This window comes from Sapajus apella, unplaced genomic scaffold (assembly GCF_009761245.1).
Source record: "Sapajus apella isolate SASKATOON/1434 unplaced genomic scaffold, GSC_monkey_1.0 scaffold29, whole genome shotgun sequence".
NCBI classification, from domain to species: Eukaryota; Metazoa; Chordata; class Mammalia; order Primates; family Cebidae; genus Sapajus; species Sapajus apella.
In genome coordinates this window covers 14,979,838-15,000,423 of record NW_022436969.1, presented here as the reverse complement: position 1 = coordinate 15,000,423, position 20,586 = coordinate 14,979,838, and the positions used below count along the sequence as shown (strand labels likewise).

At 36.3% G+C, this 20,586-nt stretch overlaps 1 protein-coding gene across 4 annotated transcripts in view; it reads left to right on the top strand.

Moving 5' to 3' along the window:
* The window catches only part of DLGAP1 (DLG associated protein 1), a 979,377-nt gene that overhangs the window by 292,811 nt on the left and 665,980 nt on the right, over positions 1 to 20,586 (top strand). The window lies entirely within an intron of this gene.

Here is a 20,586-nt window from a genome sequence, read left to right as displayed (position 1 = left end):
CTATGGCATTTGTGCTCTTTGATATTAGAGAATACCAAAAGCTAGGTTTATGAGTGAATTTGACATTTCTATAATAAAATTTATTTTAGAAAGTAACTTTAAATCATTTCCTGAAAGCATGTATTCACAACTGCTGAGCAGATTTTTCATCTCAATAATTCCCCTCCTAAAAATACTTTCTGTCTTTAACAATTAAAGAGGCTGTAAGCATTTGGCTTGCAGAAAACACCATTTAACATTGATTTTAGGGAATTATTTATATCATACTTTTCAGACTAGTGACATATATATGGACAAATAAATGCAGACATTGTATTTTTGGTTAAAAATTTTTTTTCATTCTATATAGAAAATGATAATGAGGATTTTAAAATATGAATAATATCCAGTTTATGACGGTAAATATATTTACACACATATATGAGTACATATACTCATACTTATGCAAATTTAAGCCTTAACATTCTGTTATGTTAAAAAACAGAGTTCACTGACTGCATAAGAATAGACACATGCACATGTGGTTCTTAAGCTGGACCTTCTCTCCCACTTCTATATACTCCCCCCCCATCAAAAGCAAACAAAGGCAAAATCCAAATGAACACTAATACTCGTTTTCAGTTATTTGAAAAATAAATGGAATTATTCTTTGTTGTGGAAGACAATAAGTAATTTTACTCTTATTTAAATAAGTAAGGTTATTATATAAATATTAGGTTAAGCCATTAATAAACAGCTTCACTCCTTTTTCCCCACTCAGATTTCTCACTTCTCCCATACTCTGGTAAACTCTTATGTAGTGTCCCAAGTCAGATGTCCTGGGGTCATTCATGAGTCTTCCCTGTCTCTTATATCTCATCTCCAGTTTATCCTCAGTTTCTGCTAAACTCCTTAAATCTCTTCTAATTTTTTTCAGGTCCTACTACATTCTTGCTTAAACTATACCAGTGGCTTTCATCTGACCTCTCTCTTCATTCTCACGCCTTCCCAGGGATTTTTCCATAATACAAATCAGGCTTCCTTACTTTTCATCCTTATTAGGATGTCTAGCAGACATTGTAAACTTAACATGTCCCAACCTAACACTTGAACTTACCTAACACTGGAAAGTTTTCAACCTCAGTCTTCATAAAAGTAAATGGAACTGCATTAATCCCATCTCTAAAACTAAAAATCTTGAATTCTTCCTCTACTCTTTTCATGCCCAATATTCAATAAAAAGCAAATCCTATTGACTTGGCATTGAAAACGTATTTAGAATCTTATTATTCCTACCCATCTGCTCTGCTACCAGCCTCCCCTAAACCATCATCACCTGATGATGGAAGGTGGAAACAACCCATGTGTCTCTGTAAATATTCCCTCACTGTATTACCTTATTTAATTCTGACAGAGCTGTGTGTAATGTAGAGCAAATGAAATATTTTCACATTTTACAGCAAGGGCCTGGAGACTCTCAAAGTCTAGCTATGCATGATGGAGCTAGGATTTCATTCAGGCTTTGATTCCTAAGCTTATGCTTTCTTCACCTAAGACAACTGAGTCTTATAAAGGGTTAAGTGACTTGTTTACAATGACGTAACTATTAAGAAGAGGAAAACAGATTGGAACTAGACTCAATGCTCTGCCCATACAGTGTCGTATAATTTATATAAGTCGAACATTAAAGATGTATTTATTTTGACTAATAACATTTTGAAATGAAAATACTCCTGGGACTTTAGCAAGCTGAGCTCTAGTTAATTTTACTGGGAAACATGAAAGTTTCCTATAATGGTTGAGATCAGAGCATTGAGAGAAATGGGATGTTTTTAAGCAGATTTATAACAAAAAGTATGTGTTAATGATAGCAACTTCACCAACTGATACTTTAATTTGCCAGTATATTTTGTTAGGTTATGTCTCTTGAGTATAGCTAATACATGGACATTTATTACATAAGATTCAAAATAATTTTTTGTCATAAAAAGTAGTACAAGTTATGTTGTTTTCACACTTAAATTTTAAAAACATTATTATCCTCATTGGGGAAATACACATTAAGAAAATCACAATGAGGTACCACTTCACACCCATTAGTTTGGCCGTTAGTGGTACAGTGAGATACCACGTCATACCATTAGTTTATACATATAAAACAGAACATGACAAATATTAACAAGGATTTAGAAAATGAAGTCTTGTGCATTGCAAGTAGTAATTTAAATGGTATAGCCACTTTGGAAAACAATATGATTTTTCCTCAAAAAATTACACCTAGAATTACCATATGATCCAGCAATTGCACTCTAGTTACATACTCAAAAGAACTAAAAACAGAGACTCAAAGAGATATTTGTATACTAACACTCATACCGATATAAATTCACAAGAGCCAAAGGGTAGAAACAACCCTTGTGTCTGTAAGAAGATGAATGAATAAAATATATCAATACAAAGGAATAGTATCCTGCCTTTAAAAGGAATGAGAGCCAGACACACTGGTGTGCATCTGTAGTTCCAGCTACTTGGAAGGCTGAGGTGATAGGATCACTTGAGCCCAGAGGTGCAAGTTCAGCCTGGCCAACATAATAAGACCCCCATCTTTAGAAATAATTAATTAATTAAAAGGAATGAAACATGATACATCCTTAAATATGGATGAACCTTGAAGACATTGATCTGAGCAAAAAAAAAAAAACCAGTCATAGGAGGACAAATATTGTGTTTCCACTGGTATGAGGTCCTTAGAGTAGGTAAGTTCATAGAAACAAAAGTAGAATAGTGGTCACCAAGGACTAGGGAGAAGCAGGAAAGGTAGAGTTATGGTTTAATGGGTATAGAGTTTTAGTTTGGGAAGGTGAAAGGCTCTGAGTATAGATAGTGATGATAGCTGTACAACATTTTAAATGTACTTAGAATGTAATTGTGAGTTAAATTTTGTGTGAAGCATGAGGTTTAGATTAAGGTTCATCTTTTTTGCTTATAGATGGTTAATTGCTTCAACAATATTTGCTGACTCCCTTGCTCCATTGAATTGCTTTTATGCTATTGTCAAAAACAAGTTGAACATATTTTTTGAGGATCTATTTCTGGGTTCTCTGTTCTGTTATATAGAATTTAATGTTTGTTTCTCCACTAATACCACACTGTCTGATTACTATAGCTACATATCAAGCCCTAATATAAGTAGATTGAGTTCTCCATTTTTATACTTCATTGTCAAGATTATTTTACCTATTCTGGGACCTGTTTCTTTCCATATACATTTTTAAAATGCTTCTCCATGTCTACGTAAGACCTTGCCAAGATTTTGATAAAAATTGCATTACACCTATACATCAATTTCTGTGGAAGTGACATATTTAGTATGTTGAGTCTTCCAGTCCATGAATGCAATATGTCCTTCCATTTATTTCATTCTTTTTTTGTTTCTTTATCAGAATTTTATAATGTTCAACATATAGATTCTGTACATATATTTTTGTATACCTAAGTACTTCATTTTCTTTGCAGCATTTGAAATTATACTGTGTTTTTAATTTGTTTCCGCATGTTCACTGTTAGTATGTAGAAATATGATTGATCTTTGTGTATTGGTCTTGTATCCAGCAACATTGCTGAAATCACTTATACACTCTGCTATTGTTGGATATAGTTCTGCATATGTCAGTGAGACTATGTTATTTGATTGTGTTGTTCAGCTCTTCTATATTCTCACTAATATTCTGGCCAGTAGTTTTACTAGTTTCTATGAGAAAGTTGCTGAAATTCTCAACTATGATTACAGATCTAAATTCTCCTTGCAGTTTTATCAGTTTCTGCTTCACATATATGATAGTGGCATGTACCCTCTTAGGTGAAATTTCTTTCAAGTTTTATTTGGTACATATATATTTAAGATTAGGGGGTGGGCTGGGCACTGTGGCTCAGGCCTATAATCCCAGCGCTTTGGGAGGCTAAGGTGGGTAGATCACAAGGTCAAGAGTTAGAGACCAGCCTGGCCAACATGGTGAAACCATGTCTCTACTAAGAATACAAAAATTAGCCAGGTATGGTGACACATGCTTGTAATCCCAGCTACTCAAAAGGCTGAGGCAGAAAAGTTGCTTGAACCCAAAGGTGGAGGTTACAGTGAGCCGAGATCATGCCACTGCATTCCAGCCTGGGCAAGACAGCAAGACTCTGTCTCGGAAAAAAAAAAAAAAAAAAAAGATAAAAAAGATTAGGGGGTTTTATCTTTCCAGCTAATTCTTGTATTATTGTAGTATGTCCCTCTTTTTCTCTAGTAATTTCCCTTGTTCTGATGTCTACTTTATCTAACATTAACATAGCCACACCTATTTTTTATTAGTGTTTGCATGATATATATTTTCTATTGAATTTGAAATAAATCTCTTGCAAACAGCATGTAGTTGGGCCATGTTTTTATTCACTCTGTCAATCATTATACTTTAATTGGTGTATTTAGATAATTTATATTTATTGAATTATTTCAATATTGATACTTATTGAAATGTCAGCATGTAAGTTGTCCATTTAATTACTTGTTTTGTTTATTTCCTCTGGTTCTTTTTTCTTTGTTTCTCTCTACTTGCTTTCCTGCTACTTGAACATCTTTTAGAGTCTGTTTGATTAATTTGTAGTGTCTATTTATTTTGGTAAAATACACAAAACGTAAAGTTTATCATTTTAACCATCTTTAAGTGTACAATTTACTGGCATTAAGTACACTCATATTATTGTGCAAATATCATCACTATCCATCTTCAGATATTTTCACCATTCCAAACTGAAACTCTGTATCCAACAAGCAAGAACATTTCCTCCTTTTCTGAGTCCATGCTAATAACTATTCTTTCTACTTTTTGTCTCTCTGAATTTGCCCATTTTAGGAAACTTCTGCAAATGGAAACATATAATATTTATCTTTTTGTGTGTTCGGTTTATTTCACTTCATGTAATGTCTTCACTGTTCATCCATGTTGCAACATGTGTCAGGTTTTCATAAGGCTGGATAATATTTCTTCATAGGGATATACAACAGTGTTTATTCATTTATTTGCTCATGAACTCATGGATGGTTTTTACCTTTTGGCTATAGTGATTTAATGCCACTGTGAACAGTAGTATACAAATTCTGTTTAAGTCTACACTTTTGATTCTTGGGTATATACCCAGAAGAGAAATTGCTAGACCATGTGATAATTCTGTGTTTAATTTTTTGAGAAACGACCTTTTGTTTTCCACAGCAGCTACACCACTTTATATTTCCACCAGCAATGCACAGAGATTCCAGTTTCTTCACATCCTTGTCAACACTTATAATCTTACATGTATATATTTTATAACAGCCAACCTCATGGATATGAAGTAGCAACTCATCATGGGTTTTGATTTCCCTTGTGTTTAGTGATATTGAACATCTTTCCATGTGCTATTGGTCACTTGTATATATTCTTTAGGGTAATGTCTATTCAAGTCCTTTGTTCATTATTTAATTGGATTTTATAGTTATTGTTTGTTTCTTTTAGAGACAGGTTCTCATTTTGTTGCCCAAACTAGAGTACAGTGGTATGATCATAGTTCACTGCAACCTCAAACTCCTGAACTCAAGGCTACCTACCTCAGGCTCCTGAGTAACTAGGACTACAGGCACAGGCCATCATACTTGGCTAATTTTTTCCATTTTTTGTAGAGACAGGATCTTGCTACATTGAGCAGGGCTGGTCTTGAACTTTTGGCCTCAAGCCATCCTCCCACCTCAGCCTCCCAAAGTGTTAAGATTACAGGCATGAGACACTGTATCTGGCTTGATGTTCTTTCTGTATTCTAGATATTACTCCCTTGCCAGACATATGGTTTGCAACTATTTTCTCTATAATGATTTTGAGTGGATCTCTTTGTAAGTTTTTTTATAGCAGTTGCCCTGGATATTTCAATATACATACGTGACTTTTCACAGTCCAGTGTTTTACCTTTTTAAGTAGAGTGTGGGAACCTAACATCCTTTCAGTTTTCTTTACCTTCCCCACTTTTACATATGATTGTCTTAAGTATCAGGTTGCATTTTAGTATTTTTCTCAGTCATCAAATATATTTTATGAAACTCCCAATATACCCATATTTCTGCTCTTTCTCTTGTTCCTTTTCTTCTTATGCTCCTAGATTGTTTTATTATTTTCTTTCTGCTTGAAGAACTTCCTTTAGCCAATTTTTGAAGTTAGGTTCACTAGTGATAGACTTTTCTAATTTTCCTTTACATAAGAATGCCATTATTTTCTCTTCTTTCCTGAAGACAGTTTTGCTGAATGTAGAATTTGCTCTTGACAGTATTTTTGTTTTAACACTTGAAAAATGTTTTGCCACTTCCTTTTTGCCTCCATGGTTTCATATGCAAAGTCCGCTGTTATTCAAATTGCTGCCTCCCTAGAGACATGCATTGTTTTTCTCTGACTGCTTTCAAAATATTTTCTCTGTCTTTCTTTTCAGTTTAAATTTAAGTAGTGTATACTTTTTTGAGTTTATCTTGTTTGGAGTTTTCCTGCTCTGAATATATGTATTTCACTAAATTTGAGAAGTGTTCAATCATTATTCCCTTGAATATTCTTTCAACCCCATCCTCTCTACATTCTTTTTAAGGATATGAATTTGGATTTTTGTATTCGTCCTACAGGCCCCTGAAGACTCTGTTAATTTTATTAATATTCCATTTTCTCTCTGATGATGAGATTGTGTGAATTCAATTGATCTGTCCTTAGGTTTATCGATTCTATGTTCTGTCATCTTCACTCTGCTCTTTAGTCCATCTGCCACCATTCTTTTTTAAAACTAATTATGTTATTCTATTTTTCAGTTCTATACTTTCCATTTGGGTTTTTTTTTTTTAATAACTTCTGTTTCTTCGCTGAAATTCCCTATTTTTTCATTTGTTCCAAGAGCACTTGCATTTGATTTTTTGCTGTTGTTGTTTCTGTTTTGTTTTGTTTTGAGATGGAGTCTTGCTCTGTTGCCCAGGCGGGAGTGCGGTCATGCCATCTCAGCGCACTGCAACCTTCGTCTCCCGGGCTCAAGCTATTCTCCTGCCTCAGCCTCCCAAATAGCTGAGATTACAGATGCCCACCACCACGCCTGGCTAATTTTTTTATTTTTAGTAGAGACGGTGCTTCACCATATTGACCAGGTTGGTCTTGAACTCCTGACCTCAGATGATCCACCCACCTCGGCCTGCCAAAATGCTGGGATTACAGGCATGAGCCACCATTCTGGGCCACATTTGATTCTTTAAACAGTCTTATAATAGCTGTTTAAAACCTCTGTCAGGTAATTTAACTATATGGTTCATGTCAATATTGGTGTCAGCTGATAGTCCTTTCTCATTTGAGTTGTTATTCCCTTTATTTTTGTATGACAGATGCTTTTTCTTTTTATAATGGTATCTTGGGCCTTTTATCTGTTAAATTAGGGACTTTGGGTCTTATTTAAATCTTTTATTTTAGAGAGCAGTCACACTGTTATGTTTAGCATGCAGGTTTAGCCTACTTTTGTGGGCCATGGTTCCAATGGCAGTTTAGTTTTCACTGCTTACCATTGCTGTTTTGGTCTGCTGGGTTCCTATGGTGCTGCCAGGGTTTCCACTCACCTGTGCTAGCACTGCATGAGTGAACTGAGCAAATTTTCAGTGGCCACACCCCTGGATGTCTCTCAGTGAGGGAGGAGTATCTTAGATCTACAGGGACAAGGAGGCTTCTTGGGCTGGACCACTTCTTATGGAGAATTGTAATTTTAATGAAAGGAAGTTTGAATAACAATGTCTGAAAAGAAAACATCAAAATGGAAAAGAGAGGTAAAGAAAAGGGACACAGAAAAGCATGGAAGAAAATGTGATTCTCTGTCATGGTGTTTTTCAGAGTTGGCCTACAAACTTTCCATCCTTGATGGAGACAAAGGAAAAAAAAAGAGGCACCCTGCATTTCTGTTCACTGTTTTTGCCTCTGGAATGGACTGTCTCAGCTAATTACCGTATCAACAGAATTATTGTCCTCTATTTTAGCAGACATTTTCTTGTGATGACATTGGCAATGGGAAGTATATACACAATTTCCTTCTACAAAGCTGCTGCCTATTGTGAAACATGTGGGAACTAATGAAAATAAGTCACAACAAACTGCATTATTTGGGCACTCTGCAGTTCATATCATGCTTCATGTGGATTAGCTCACTCTGCTACCTGGAACACGTTTTCCTCACTGTGTCTTCTAAGGCACTGTGAGGAATAGTACTAGGTACAGATACACAACGTTGTTCAACTAAAAGTGCTAACCTCATAGACTTTTCTCCCGCAGCTGCCATTTAGTGTATTTTCTGAATGTAAAGATATGTATCATTGCATAATTGCCCTTCCAAAGTAGTGAATAAGGAATTCATTAAAGAGTACACTACAAGAGTGGGTATATGTATATTAGAAGATGTATGTCCAGCAATTCAGCCCACAGACAAGCTTATGAACAATGATGGTTATGAATTTGTAACATTAAACTATATTTTGGGTTCAGATGTCTTTCTTCTGGTGACCATTAGTTAAGATGTCTTAGTGCTGGCCTAGAATGGGGACAGAATATCAGCTATTCCTACACAACATACTTAGCAGTGGAAGAGTCAGGCTCAAGCATTTAACATCCTGGAAGGCAACAAAGCATACTTTGTAACAAGCTCAAAACATAACTATGTTTTTTTTAAAAAACTAGTTATTGCAGATAATGGTGTGCATTGACATTGCAAAATATTGTAATTAAGGAATGGGCTTAGTAGAGCACTTTAAATTGCACAGCTTTCTGTTTTCCATTATTGAATAGCTTTAGGGTGGCTGTTTCTATTCAGACTAATAGCAAATGCAACCACACCTTGTGACCAAGAGCTCGATTTTGCCACTTTATTACAATAATTATTGGCAAGAAGAATAAGATATATATTGACTTAGAGGCAAATTTACACTTTATTGTTGGTATTTCTCTGACACTGGACATGTTGATATAAAATCAGATATAGAACCTTTACAAAGACTTCAAATGGATTAATTTCAGATAATTTAGCTAGAATTTTTGGATTTCAGGTTATTTACTTCCTTGTAGTTACAATTAACTTGGATCAGTAGCTGTACACAATGATTTGTATCTGTTAGGGTAAAAGATAATTTTTCATGTGATAAAATTTTTCTTAAAAAGTTTAATTGAAAGGTAAAACATTTCCTTTAATCTACATGATATACTTCATCCTTAAGTTCCTTGAAAGCAGAGATCCTATCTTATCGTTTCTCCATTGGTATTACATAACCCACACCATTTCTATTTATTGATACCAATAATCCTTTCAATGCAACGAGTAGGCTTTGTTTACATGTACAAAACTGTAACCAGACTAATAAGCTCTTCTGCCTTTGAGACATTATGGCTTTGGATCATCCTTATTTCAACCTAGTGCTTCTTAAATGACCACTTGTTTTAAGCCAGTAATTAATTTCAAAGTAACTTAAATTCATATAACATTTTATCATCTAACAGTTGGTTCCATTCTGCCATTACAATGCCAACATAGAAAGCTCCAGGAGTGCAGGAATCTTTCTTTTTTGTTTACCGCTCTGTCTCTAGCACCTACAATGGTCTTTGGCACATAGTAACCACTCAGTATTTGTTGAATATATGAATACATTTTTTTAAGACACAATGACAAAATGGCTGCATAGGTTGCTTTGTCATATGGGATGAAGACCTCAGATTTGGTGTCAGAAAATCTCAATGATTGTCCCAACCTTGCTATGAATTTACTGTGTCATCGTAGGTATGTCACTTAATCTCTCTGTGCTTTTCTTATCTATGAAATGATGATATTAGATCCAAGGCATAATAAACTTCCATCTACCTTCAAGAGTACATAATTTTCTGATTCATAATTAGCAGCATGCATTTTGCAAGTGGCTGGCTGGGAACAGAGTTACAGTTTGTGGCAGTGGAACCAGCATTGCCAACTGGCATATACAGGCTTGGAAGTAAGACTTTGGTATCTTTGGCAGCTAAAAACTTGGCAGTAACAAATGAACTAGTCACCAACCTGATTTTTTTAAAAAAATAAGGCTTTTCTGTACTTTGGCATAGAAAATCAATTTTTAAGAACAGGGAAATTTATGTTCATTGCAGCACTATTCACAATAGTGAATTCCAAAGACATGGAGTCAAACCAAATGTTCATCAGTAATAGCCTTGATAAAGAAAAAGTGGTACATATATAGCATGGAATACTATGCAGTCATAAAAAGAAATGAGATCATGTCATTTGCAGGGACATGGATAGGACTGGAAGCCATTATCCTCAGCAAACTAACACAGAAACAGAAAACCAAACACCACATGTTTTATAAATATAAGTGGGAGTTGAATGATGAGAACATATGGACACATGGGGTTGGTGGGGGAAACAACACACACTGGTGACTGTCCTAGGGAAATGTGGGGGAAGGGAGAGTGGAAGAATAGCTAATTAATGCTGGACTTAATACCAAGGTGATGGGTTGATTTGTGTAGCAAACCACCATGGCACGTGTTTGTCTATGTAACAAACCTGCATGCACATCCTGCACATGTACCTTGAAACATAAAAGTTGAAGAAAAAATAAACTATGGAATTTATTGTTCAGCCATTAAAAAACCACATTGAAATACCATCTCATGCCAGTTAGAATGTCGATTATTAAAAAATCAAGAGACAACAGGTGCTGGAGAGGCTATGGAGAAATAGGAGTGCTTTTACAATGTTGGTGGGAGTGTAAATTAGTTCAACCATTGTGGAAGACAGAGTGGCAATTCATCAAGGATCTAAAACTAGAAATACCATTTGACCCAGCAATCCCATTACTGGGTATATACCCAAAGGATTATAAAACATTCAATTATAAAGACACATGCACATGTATGTTTATTGTGGCACTGTTTACAATAGCAAAGACTTGGAACCAACCCAAATGTCCATCAATGATAGATTGGATAAAGAAACTGTGGCACATATACACACCATGGAATACTATGAAATACGTTTTTATGAAATATCATAAAAAAGGATGAGTTCATGTCCTTTGCAGGGACATGGTTGAAGCTGGAAACCATCATTCTCAGCAAATTGACATAAGAACAGAAAACCAAACACTGCATATTCTCACTCATAAGTGGATGTTGAACAATGAGAACACATGGACACAGGGAAGGGAACATCACACATTGGAGCTTGTCAAGGGGTGGGGGGATGAGGGAAGGGATAGCAGGGGGTGGGGGGATTGGGGAGGGATAACATTAGGAGAAATACCTAATGTAGATGATGAGGGGATAGATGCAGCGTATCATCATGGCCCGTGTATACCTATGTAACAAACCTGCATGTTCTACACATGTACCCCAGAACTTAAAATATAATTAAAAATAAATCAATAAATAAAATCAAAATAAAACTAAAGAAAACACAATCTGACACAGAAGAGTACAATGTAGCATAATGATAAAAAGAACTAGATTTAAATCTTGGATCCAAAATTTTCTCTGAGTTCTCATCAGTAACATAATCTCTTAGTACCTCAATTTTGGTACCTGTAAAATGGGATAATGATAATATCTAAATGAAGTAATGTATTTAAAGCTCCTGGGACATGATAAGCTTTGAAAGCCTTACAGACAGGCTGATATGAAGGAATTAAATAAGAAGGTGGAAATTAATTCATAAAAAATAAATCTGCACATTTGACTTGAGGCAGACACTGAGAGATGAAATTGAGACCAGACTGTCTAGTTCTACATAGTGATATGTCCACTTACAGGTGTAATAATTTGATTTCTTAACATCTCTAATGTTAAGATGAGTTTCTTAATATCTCTGCATCTTAGTCTCCTGTTATGCAAAGTGGTAATAATCATTGAACCTACCTCATTAGGCATATTGTGAATTTTAAATTAAATAATCAATGTATTAAAAATATGCTTACACAAGATTCTGGCATATAAAATGTACTCAATACATTGTAGCTTATAACAAAAGTTAAGCTTATACAGAGGGGCAAACACTGAAAGAAATGTGAAAGGCAGTCAGCCCAGTGCATGGAGAGAAAGTAATGGGAGTTCAGTAGGGATAAACAGATTGTAATAATCTAGTGAATTTTACTCTTGGAGATTTTAAGAAAGAAATGCCTTGCAAACGCAAGACATTGAGATTTCCCATGTAAGTGATTGATAGCAAACATCAAAATCTCTAGTTTATCCCAATGCTTGGGTGCTAAACCTCCTTTTAGCCAAGAATTCTGCTTTAAGGAAAACGACTTTTATTCCTCTGCACACAGATTATAAGATATTGCTAAATAGTGCAATATCTTAGTTATAAATAAATTGTCAATCTTTGCGTAACACGGCAACAGCTGTGATATCACAATAAGTCATTACACACTTTCTGTTCACGGAGGATTCCAAAATCATCTTATTTGCGAAGAAGTGAGTTGGTGTGGGAGGCAGTACCTGAACATTTCAGCAGAGTCCTTTAGCCAAATTCCTGAAGTTTTCAAGCTTCCACAGGCAGACTGAGATATAAGGACAGGAGTAAAGAACACAGACCAAAAACAAAAAGTATAAACAAGAGAATGGAGACTAAGTTTCCAACTTGCACTACACATTTTAAAGTGCTTTTCTTTTGGTGAACTTTAAAGAAATGAAATAAGCCTATATATTTCATGATTGAAAGGCCCTTTTCAATTAACTGGAAAATGCCTGGTTGTGTTTGAGTACACATTACTTCATTTTTTTTTTCTTACATACATTTAACCCATATTTGTATAGTACCTACGGCATGCCAAGTTTGATGAGTTTAGGTGCCAAAGATATCAGATGAACAGCCCAGGTTTATTCCGTGGGGAGCTTTCATTCTACTGAGAAAAACAGATAAATAGGAAGAGAGTGAAGAAAGAGCTGAAAAGAATAGGCTTAATTTTTAATGTACTCATGAAGGATGAGGAGGAGTTTGCCAGGCAAAAAAGAGGAGAACAGCAAAGATTCAAAGGATTCAGAGGGATGAGGTCAAGAAAGCAGTTTGGTTTTGTTGGAGTTTACAGTGTCAGAGAAGGAAAGGAGAGTTTCAGGGCCAGATCATGAAGGCCACTGACTTCCTAACCAAGGAGGTTGTATCAGACCCTGCAAGCAATTGATTGAGTTCAAGCCAATCAGGTTTACAATGGACAGTATTTTAGACAGACTCTCTGGCAGCTACTTGGAGGATGGATGGAAGAGGAGAGTTGAAGACAGGAAACCAGCTGGGCAGCAAAGTAGTATGTGCATATTACTTCATCTTTAAAAAAATAACATGCAATTGTTCAGAAATAGGTGACTGCTCATTCTTTCAAATGGATTGGGGTAGAAGGGCCTTCTTAGCAGAGAGTAATACAAAGTTTTCTTCCTTTAAAACATTGTTTTTTACTTATTAAGGTCATTTAGGTTTAGCAAGTGGTTCTTTTTTTAAAACAGCTTTGTTGAGGTATGACTGATAACAAAAAGCTGTACATACTTAATATATGCAATCTGATGAGTCTGGACATATGATTACTTTAATATCCCTCAAAAGTATCAGTTATTTTCATTATTCACACCTTAGTGTAAATTTCTTTTATCACTGACTTTTCTGTCTCTTCCCCAGCTGAGTATTTGACCTTGAGGGCAGTGGCATTTCAAATGGAAGATTAAAATTAAATTAAATTGCATATCAAACTAAGAGCTGGGGAACTTCTAAGGAGGATTGACTTGAATTAGGGACTTTGGTCAGATGTCCAAGGAGTGGGTTGGAAAACGAGAGAAAACATTGAGGAGAACAGAGAGCAGATTAATTCAGTTTGTAGTTGTACTAGGATTTTCAAAAGAAGGTGTTCCAAAGTCCTCCATATAATTCTTAAGCTGTGAGTTAATAATGCTGGAAGCACTTGCTAATGTGTGTGCCAGTTCATAACAACAGGGTGAATGTTAATGGCTACATCATTTACAGGACCCAGGGCAAAATAAAAATGCAGTCCCCTTGTTCAGAAAGCAGGAACAAAGGGTCATTAAAGGTGAAAATGTATAAAACTGTCCTTTCTTCTGCCATTGCTCTCTTGACTTTTCCTACTAGTTTTTATTTGCTATTTTACGTTATTCCAAGTAAAGAAAAAACAAAAGTATAAACCATTAGCACTAATTTTACCATTCACTTTATATTGTGCAATGCAAATATAAGAATGTTTGCTTTGCATGCAGAATCAGCAAAAATTAGGCATTTCATAGATCGTACATATGTATGTCATCCTTACCCAAACAATGGAAATGATATACAAGACTTTAGTAACTGTTTATTTTTCATTTCTAGATACACTGTCTCCCTTTGACTTATGAGTAAGAAAGGATTGCAAGAAAAAGAGCTGTGGTTTGCGCTTTCTTTCTCTCTTTTTGTATGTTTTCATTTTCAGCAAAAACAGCTGGCTGATATAGGGAATTATTCAAGGAACAAAGGATGTAATAGGCTTCCATGGTCATCTGCATTTCTTGGGACCCATTGCCTTCTTGCTAAGTTTGAAGGCAGTTCTGATTCCAGTGGAGGACATGGCTTCTTGGGGCTGCCAGCTTCCCCACTTACTCACAGACATAACATACTCATGCTCTCATGTTGAAACTCACCAGACTGTCATGAATTGTGCATCCCCTAGAATTCACCATTATGCACAGCTTGTGTGAATGAGACAGTGCAGAATGGCTGAGCACGTGCAGAGTGTGCAGACAGCCCCTGCTCCCTTGATGCTCACTGTACCATTGGACTTTGCCCACAAAACACTAGTTCAACTACTAAAATCATTGCACGAAGCACAGGGCTTTTCTGAGTTTGGGGTCCTCCCTCAGAAGCTGCATGGGTCACATACCCATGAATCCAGCCTGCCTTGAAATTTCTTATACACAAATGAGGAAGCAGTTAGCAAAATGGTTTGCAAAGAAAGTGGAAACTGACTAGTCTTCCTTATTTTATTATGTGAACTAATGTTGTCTCAGACACATTGAAAGTCACAAGATAAATGCAGACTCATTCTGGGGTTTATTTCTAAGATCTGTGGTGTAAAGCAGAGAAATAGTTTACCACTGTTTTCAAACCTACATAGTTTATGAACTATAAGGTAAAATTTTAAAACAAAATGTGAGATTTAAAACAAATGATGCTTAGTACATAAAACAGGGAGTTGGGTGAAACAAGAGAAACTATTTGAATGCAAAGACAGACACCCACAGTTAGGAGAGCTGGGGGCCGGGTCCCACCTCTGCTCCTGGTGGCCCATGATCTCAGGCAAGCCACGCCCCCCTCTAGTTTTCATAAACTTCATCTGTAAAGCAGGATTTACACATAGATGGTTTCTAGTTTAAAATTTTTTCTGTTAAAGTGGCATTTATAAATCAAGAAACCCATTTTAAAGATATAATTGTAGACTTTGAAGATTTCACCCTAGAACTTCCAGAGTTCCTCAGCCATCCATGCCTTTCAGAAATGTTCCTCCTCAGCTGTGCACTCAGCCCTATGGTTTACATAATCATCTTTCTCATATTGCTGTATCTTCTTCATCTTACAGAACTACTAATCATTGCTTAAAAAAAATTCTTAAGTGCTAGAAGATAAAGTAAAAAAAAGAAGATCTATGTCCAAAGTTACCCAGGGAGATCTGAAAAAAAGTGGAGGGTTTCTTTAGGTCTATAGATTCATATCCGTTCAGCTTTCACTTTCTCTTTAGACCTTTCAGCTCCTGTCCAAACAAAAATTTACCTTGCTTCCTGGAAATTCTCTTTTATGATTTACTGAGTATGATTATCAACATTTTATCAGAAGTTTATTTCCCTTATGTTTTAAAAAGGACTGCCAAAATGTAAAGTATGATATTACGTCTTGCAGAAATTGATTTTTTTTCCACAGAAAGATAAACATAATCTTATAGTCAGTAGAAAAAGATATCTTTTTAAATAAAGGCAGGAAACAGAAGGGAATTACAATATGTTGCATTCCTGTTACATACCAGATATTGTGCTTTACATATATTATTTTATTTAACTCTTATATAATCATCTGTGGTGATGGAAATAGGAATACTACCAATTGCCTACGCTAGACCACAAAGCTTCTAAACCAAACTCCAGCCCAGACTTCTCTCCCATATTCCAGTGTTGTATATCCAACCACCTATGTGGCAAGTCCAGTTGGCACTGATAATTCAATCAATATGGCCAGACTGAATGCATCAGCTTTCTCTAAAAAGCCTGCTCTAGCTTCAGCCTTTCTCATCTCAGGTGACATTGAGGTCACCCATCCAGTTGCTTAGGCCAGAAACTTTGGGATCATTGTTGCCTATTAATTTTCTCACCCTCATCACCCAATCCATCAAGAGATCCTATCAGCTCTTGCTTCAGAACAAGTTCAGCATGGATCTGACTGCTCTTCAGCCCCACCCAAATTGCAGCTAACATTGCCTCTCCCTGGATGGCTCACAAGCCTTCCATCTACCTGCATTCTGACCTCTCCTATGTACTATTCCCAACCAGCAGCAAGGATGAGGTTTTGAAACATAAGCCATGTCAACTGTAAGCTGAAACTCCTGCCACGGCCCCCATGTCACTCTCAGAGTCAAAGCCAAAAAGCCATGAGTCACCCTTGACCCACTTCTTCCTCCACCTCCCCACAGCACCCCACCCCCCCCATGTTTAATGTTACAAATTCATAACAACTCATCTGTGCTCATAAGCTTGTCTAAGTACTGAATTGCTGGGACATACATCTTTTAATATACGTATGCTTACTTTTCAGTAGTGTACTTTCATCTTAATGAATTCCTCATTCACTACTTTGGAAGGGCAAATATGCACATCTTTACATTCAGAAAATATACTAAATGGCAACTGTGAGAGAAAAGTCTATGAGGTTAGCAATTGTAGTTGAACAACTTTGTATCATCTATACCTACCTTTCCTCACAGTCCCGTAGAAGACCCAGTGAGGAAAACGTGTCCCAGGTAGCAGGGTGAGCTCATCCGTACAGAAGCATGATGTGAACTGTAGAGTACCCAAGTAATGCCATTTGTTGGGACTTATTTTCATTGGTTCCCACAGGGTTCACAGTGGGCAGCAGATTTGTAGAAGGAAATTGTACACATACTTACTAATCTCCTTCCTCACTTCACTCCATCCCATGACTTTCTGGCAATTCCAAGATCAATCAGGAACACTCCCACCTTAGCACTTTAACCCCTGCAGTTCCCTCTGCCTGGAATATCCTTCTCTAGCATGTAAATCACTCCCTCACATCTCTCAAGTTTTTGGTCAAACCTCACTTTCATGGTGGAGTCCCCTCCCCTCCCCTTCCCACGCCTCCCTACCCACGCACTTCTGATACCTCTTACCTTGGTCTATTTTTCTTACATCTATAGAATGTTTCACCTTCTAAATGGCTCTATAATTTACTACTTTACATTTATTGTTTATTTTCTATTTATTTGTCTTTACTAAAATGATATGTTCACTAATGTATTCCCATCCCCTAGATAGTGCTTGGCATGTAATAGATGCTTAGTAAATCTTTGCAGTCTGGTGGGGTGAATGAATGAATGAGAGAATGAATGAGTGCTTTCCCTTGTTCTTCATACTAACCTGACTAAAGTTAGCCAGGAGGTATTTTACCAGGTCAGGACGTTAAAACTCAGAGAGGCTTAAGTAACTTTCACAACTCAGAAACTTTGTAAGAGTCAGATCTGAGATGAAAGGAGGACTCTGACCAGGGCCTTCTCCACTTTATCACACTTTAAAACATGTATTTGATGAAAATACAGGTATTCCATAAAATGCAGTACCTTTGTAGTATGTATTCTTCCTTGTCCACACGCTCAGCCAATAGTTTTTAAATAAGCCCCTTAGAATACTATAACTAAAGTATAGAGTAACATACATAAAATGTACATACGAAGTGTATTCATCTGGACTCTGGCTGTGAGTTATAGAAACTAAGTTAGCTTAAGCCAAAAAAATTGATTTTAAAATAAGTAATTTAACTTTTTTTAAAAAAAGGGGGAGGCCAAAGCAGGAGGATCACTAGAGGCCAGGAATTTGAGACCAGCCTGAGCAACATGGAGAGACTCCATCTCTACAAAAAATTAAATTAAAAAAAAAAATAGCCAAGTATGGTGATGCACATCTAGTCCCGGCTACTCTGGAGGCTGAGGCAGGAGGAGCACTTGAACCTAGGAGTTTCAGACTGCAGTGAGCTATGATTGCACCACTGCACTCCAGCCTGGATGACAGAGCAAGACTCTGTCTCTTTATCTCTTAAGGATACATGAGCTCATGAAAGCCACAGGAAAATGGAAAATGAGGGAGCAGGAGGCAGATGAATTGAGAGAGTTCTTGTTCCGCCTTCCGTGTGTGCCTCTCATTCTTCCTTCTCCATGATTTACCCATCACTCTTTTACCTGGACAAAGCTATAGTCTCGCAGTCCCAGTTATGGGCCTGGGGTTTGGGTGAAACACCTCTCCTGGTCCAATCAGGGATGTGAGGAATGAGGACTCTATGTGCAAACAACTGATAGAGGACCCCTTTGACAACTGCAGATGAGGAGTGCTGGGCAGACCTCAAAGAAAGGGACTCAGCAGACAACTCCCAAGTAGCTGATTCTAGAAAAAGATAGTGGTAGAGTAGGAGGCACACTATTGAACCGAAGAGCTGAAGTCCAAATTCCTGTCCTTCACCTTTCTTCTATGTAAATTCATTGAGGTTGCTAATGAGAAAACATACCTACATCTTCTGATACTCAAATAATTATAGTTAACTTGTTCTTTTGCTCTTTTTCTTTCTCAGATATAGATGCTAAGTCTTGATTATGTGGTGGTTAAAAAAAAAAAAAAACAGGAAGAAAAACGTAAAAGAGGGGCACTTGGGGTAAGGAAAATATTAAAAAAATAGAGAATCAGGAGTTCTGCATTTTCATCTCACTCCTGTCACCAAGAAGCAAATGCCTTGAGCAAGTCAACTCTCTGGTTTCATGTTCCTTATGTATATAATGAGGACATTGGACAGAATTGGTAGGTTTCCCAACCTGATTCATCAGGAGAATTAGCTGGAAGCATTTTCAAAATGCAGATTCCCCTGCATTACCCCTGAATACTCCTATTTAAATGATCTTGCATGAAATTCTATAATTTGTATTTTAATGGAAATTTCCAGATGACTGTGATAATCAACTACATTTGGGAACCATTAGGCTAGATGACATTTAAGACCACTCCTAGTGATTAATGCATTGTTTACCTAACAGTTATCTAACTTGTAACAAAACACTCCAATTATAATAAAATTAATTTCTTCTTGTGTTTCTGGATATCGTTTTCAAAATTGCATAATCTTTCCACTTTGTTTCCAAAGAAAATTAAGAGTACTATCTAGTGGACAATAAATTCTCAATGAATAGTTATGAAAGGATAAATGATCAGTTCTATGTATTTTTCAAAATTAACAATTTTTCATTGTCTCCTGAGTTACTTAGTCCTCATATATGTGGGGAAGAAATTCCACTCAGAGCTTGCCTGGTTCAATGGAATATTGAAAATACTGAGCAGGATAATTGTATAAATTGTATAAATCAGGGCTTATAACCTGTAAAGTATAACTAAAAGCTTTCTATGATGGAGTCTTATTTTTGTCTTCTATGGCATGGATAAGGAGGTATGTGTGAAAGTCACATGTTCCTCCGATGCATTATTAAGTATCATGCAAATCCATGACGCTGTTGTGTTTCTGTTGTTCTTGCCTTTTACCACCCACAGCATTTTCATACCTGCCAGCTTTGCCAGTCTCAAAATATTGCTTTAACAAGTTCTGCAAAGAATTGTACTAGCCCTGAACTTTTTGAATGTCCAGTGTTCTTTTTGGAAACAAGATGTGAATTTCTAAAGAGACTGAACTTCCAGACAGAGAATCTGGGATGTAATTCTGCCTCTGCCTCTGTGTCTCTTCACTGCATAAATTTGATCGAGCCATATCACCTCTTCTGACATCTTCTTCCTCTTCTGTAAAATGAATTCCACGCTCATTTAATGACTATAATTCTTATAATTAGGAGGTTAAAAAATACAAATTATATTCTCAATTCTTAATATAATTACATTTCTGCTTAATACTTAGATTCACTATTTTTCTCATTCCCTTTTGACAATATTTTAATATAGTACCTAGATCCAAAAGGATGCATTGCTTACAAAAAATAGAAACAGGCCTTTATAACTACTTCCACTGTTCAACACCAGATCATTTTTGTGTGTGACCCAAGTCCTTTTCTATGTCACTTTTCAGAAAGGAAACTCATAGCTCAGCCATATAACATGTGATGTGATCTGGAATAGTTACCTCTTTCATGAGTGTGGGTCCAGTTATATGTTCCATTTTGTCGCTTTTCTAAGAAAGGATTTTTTAAATATTATTATTATTTTACTTTAAGTTCTGGGATACCTGTGCAGAACGTGCAGGTTTGTTACAAAGGTATACATGTGC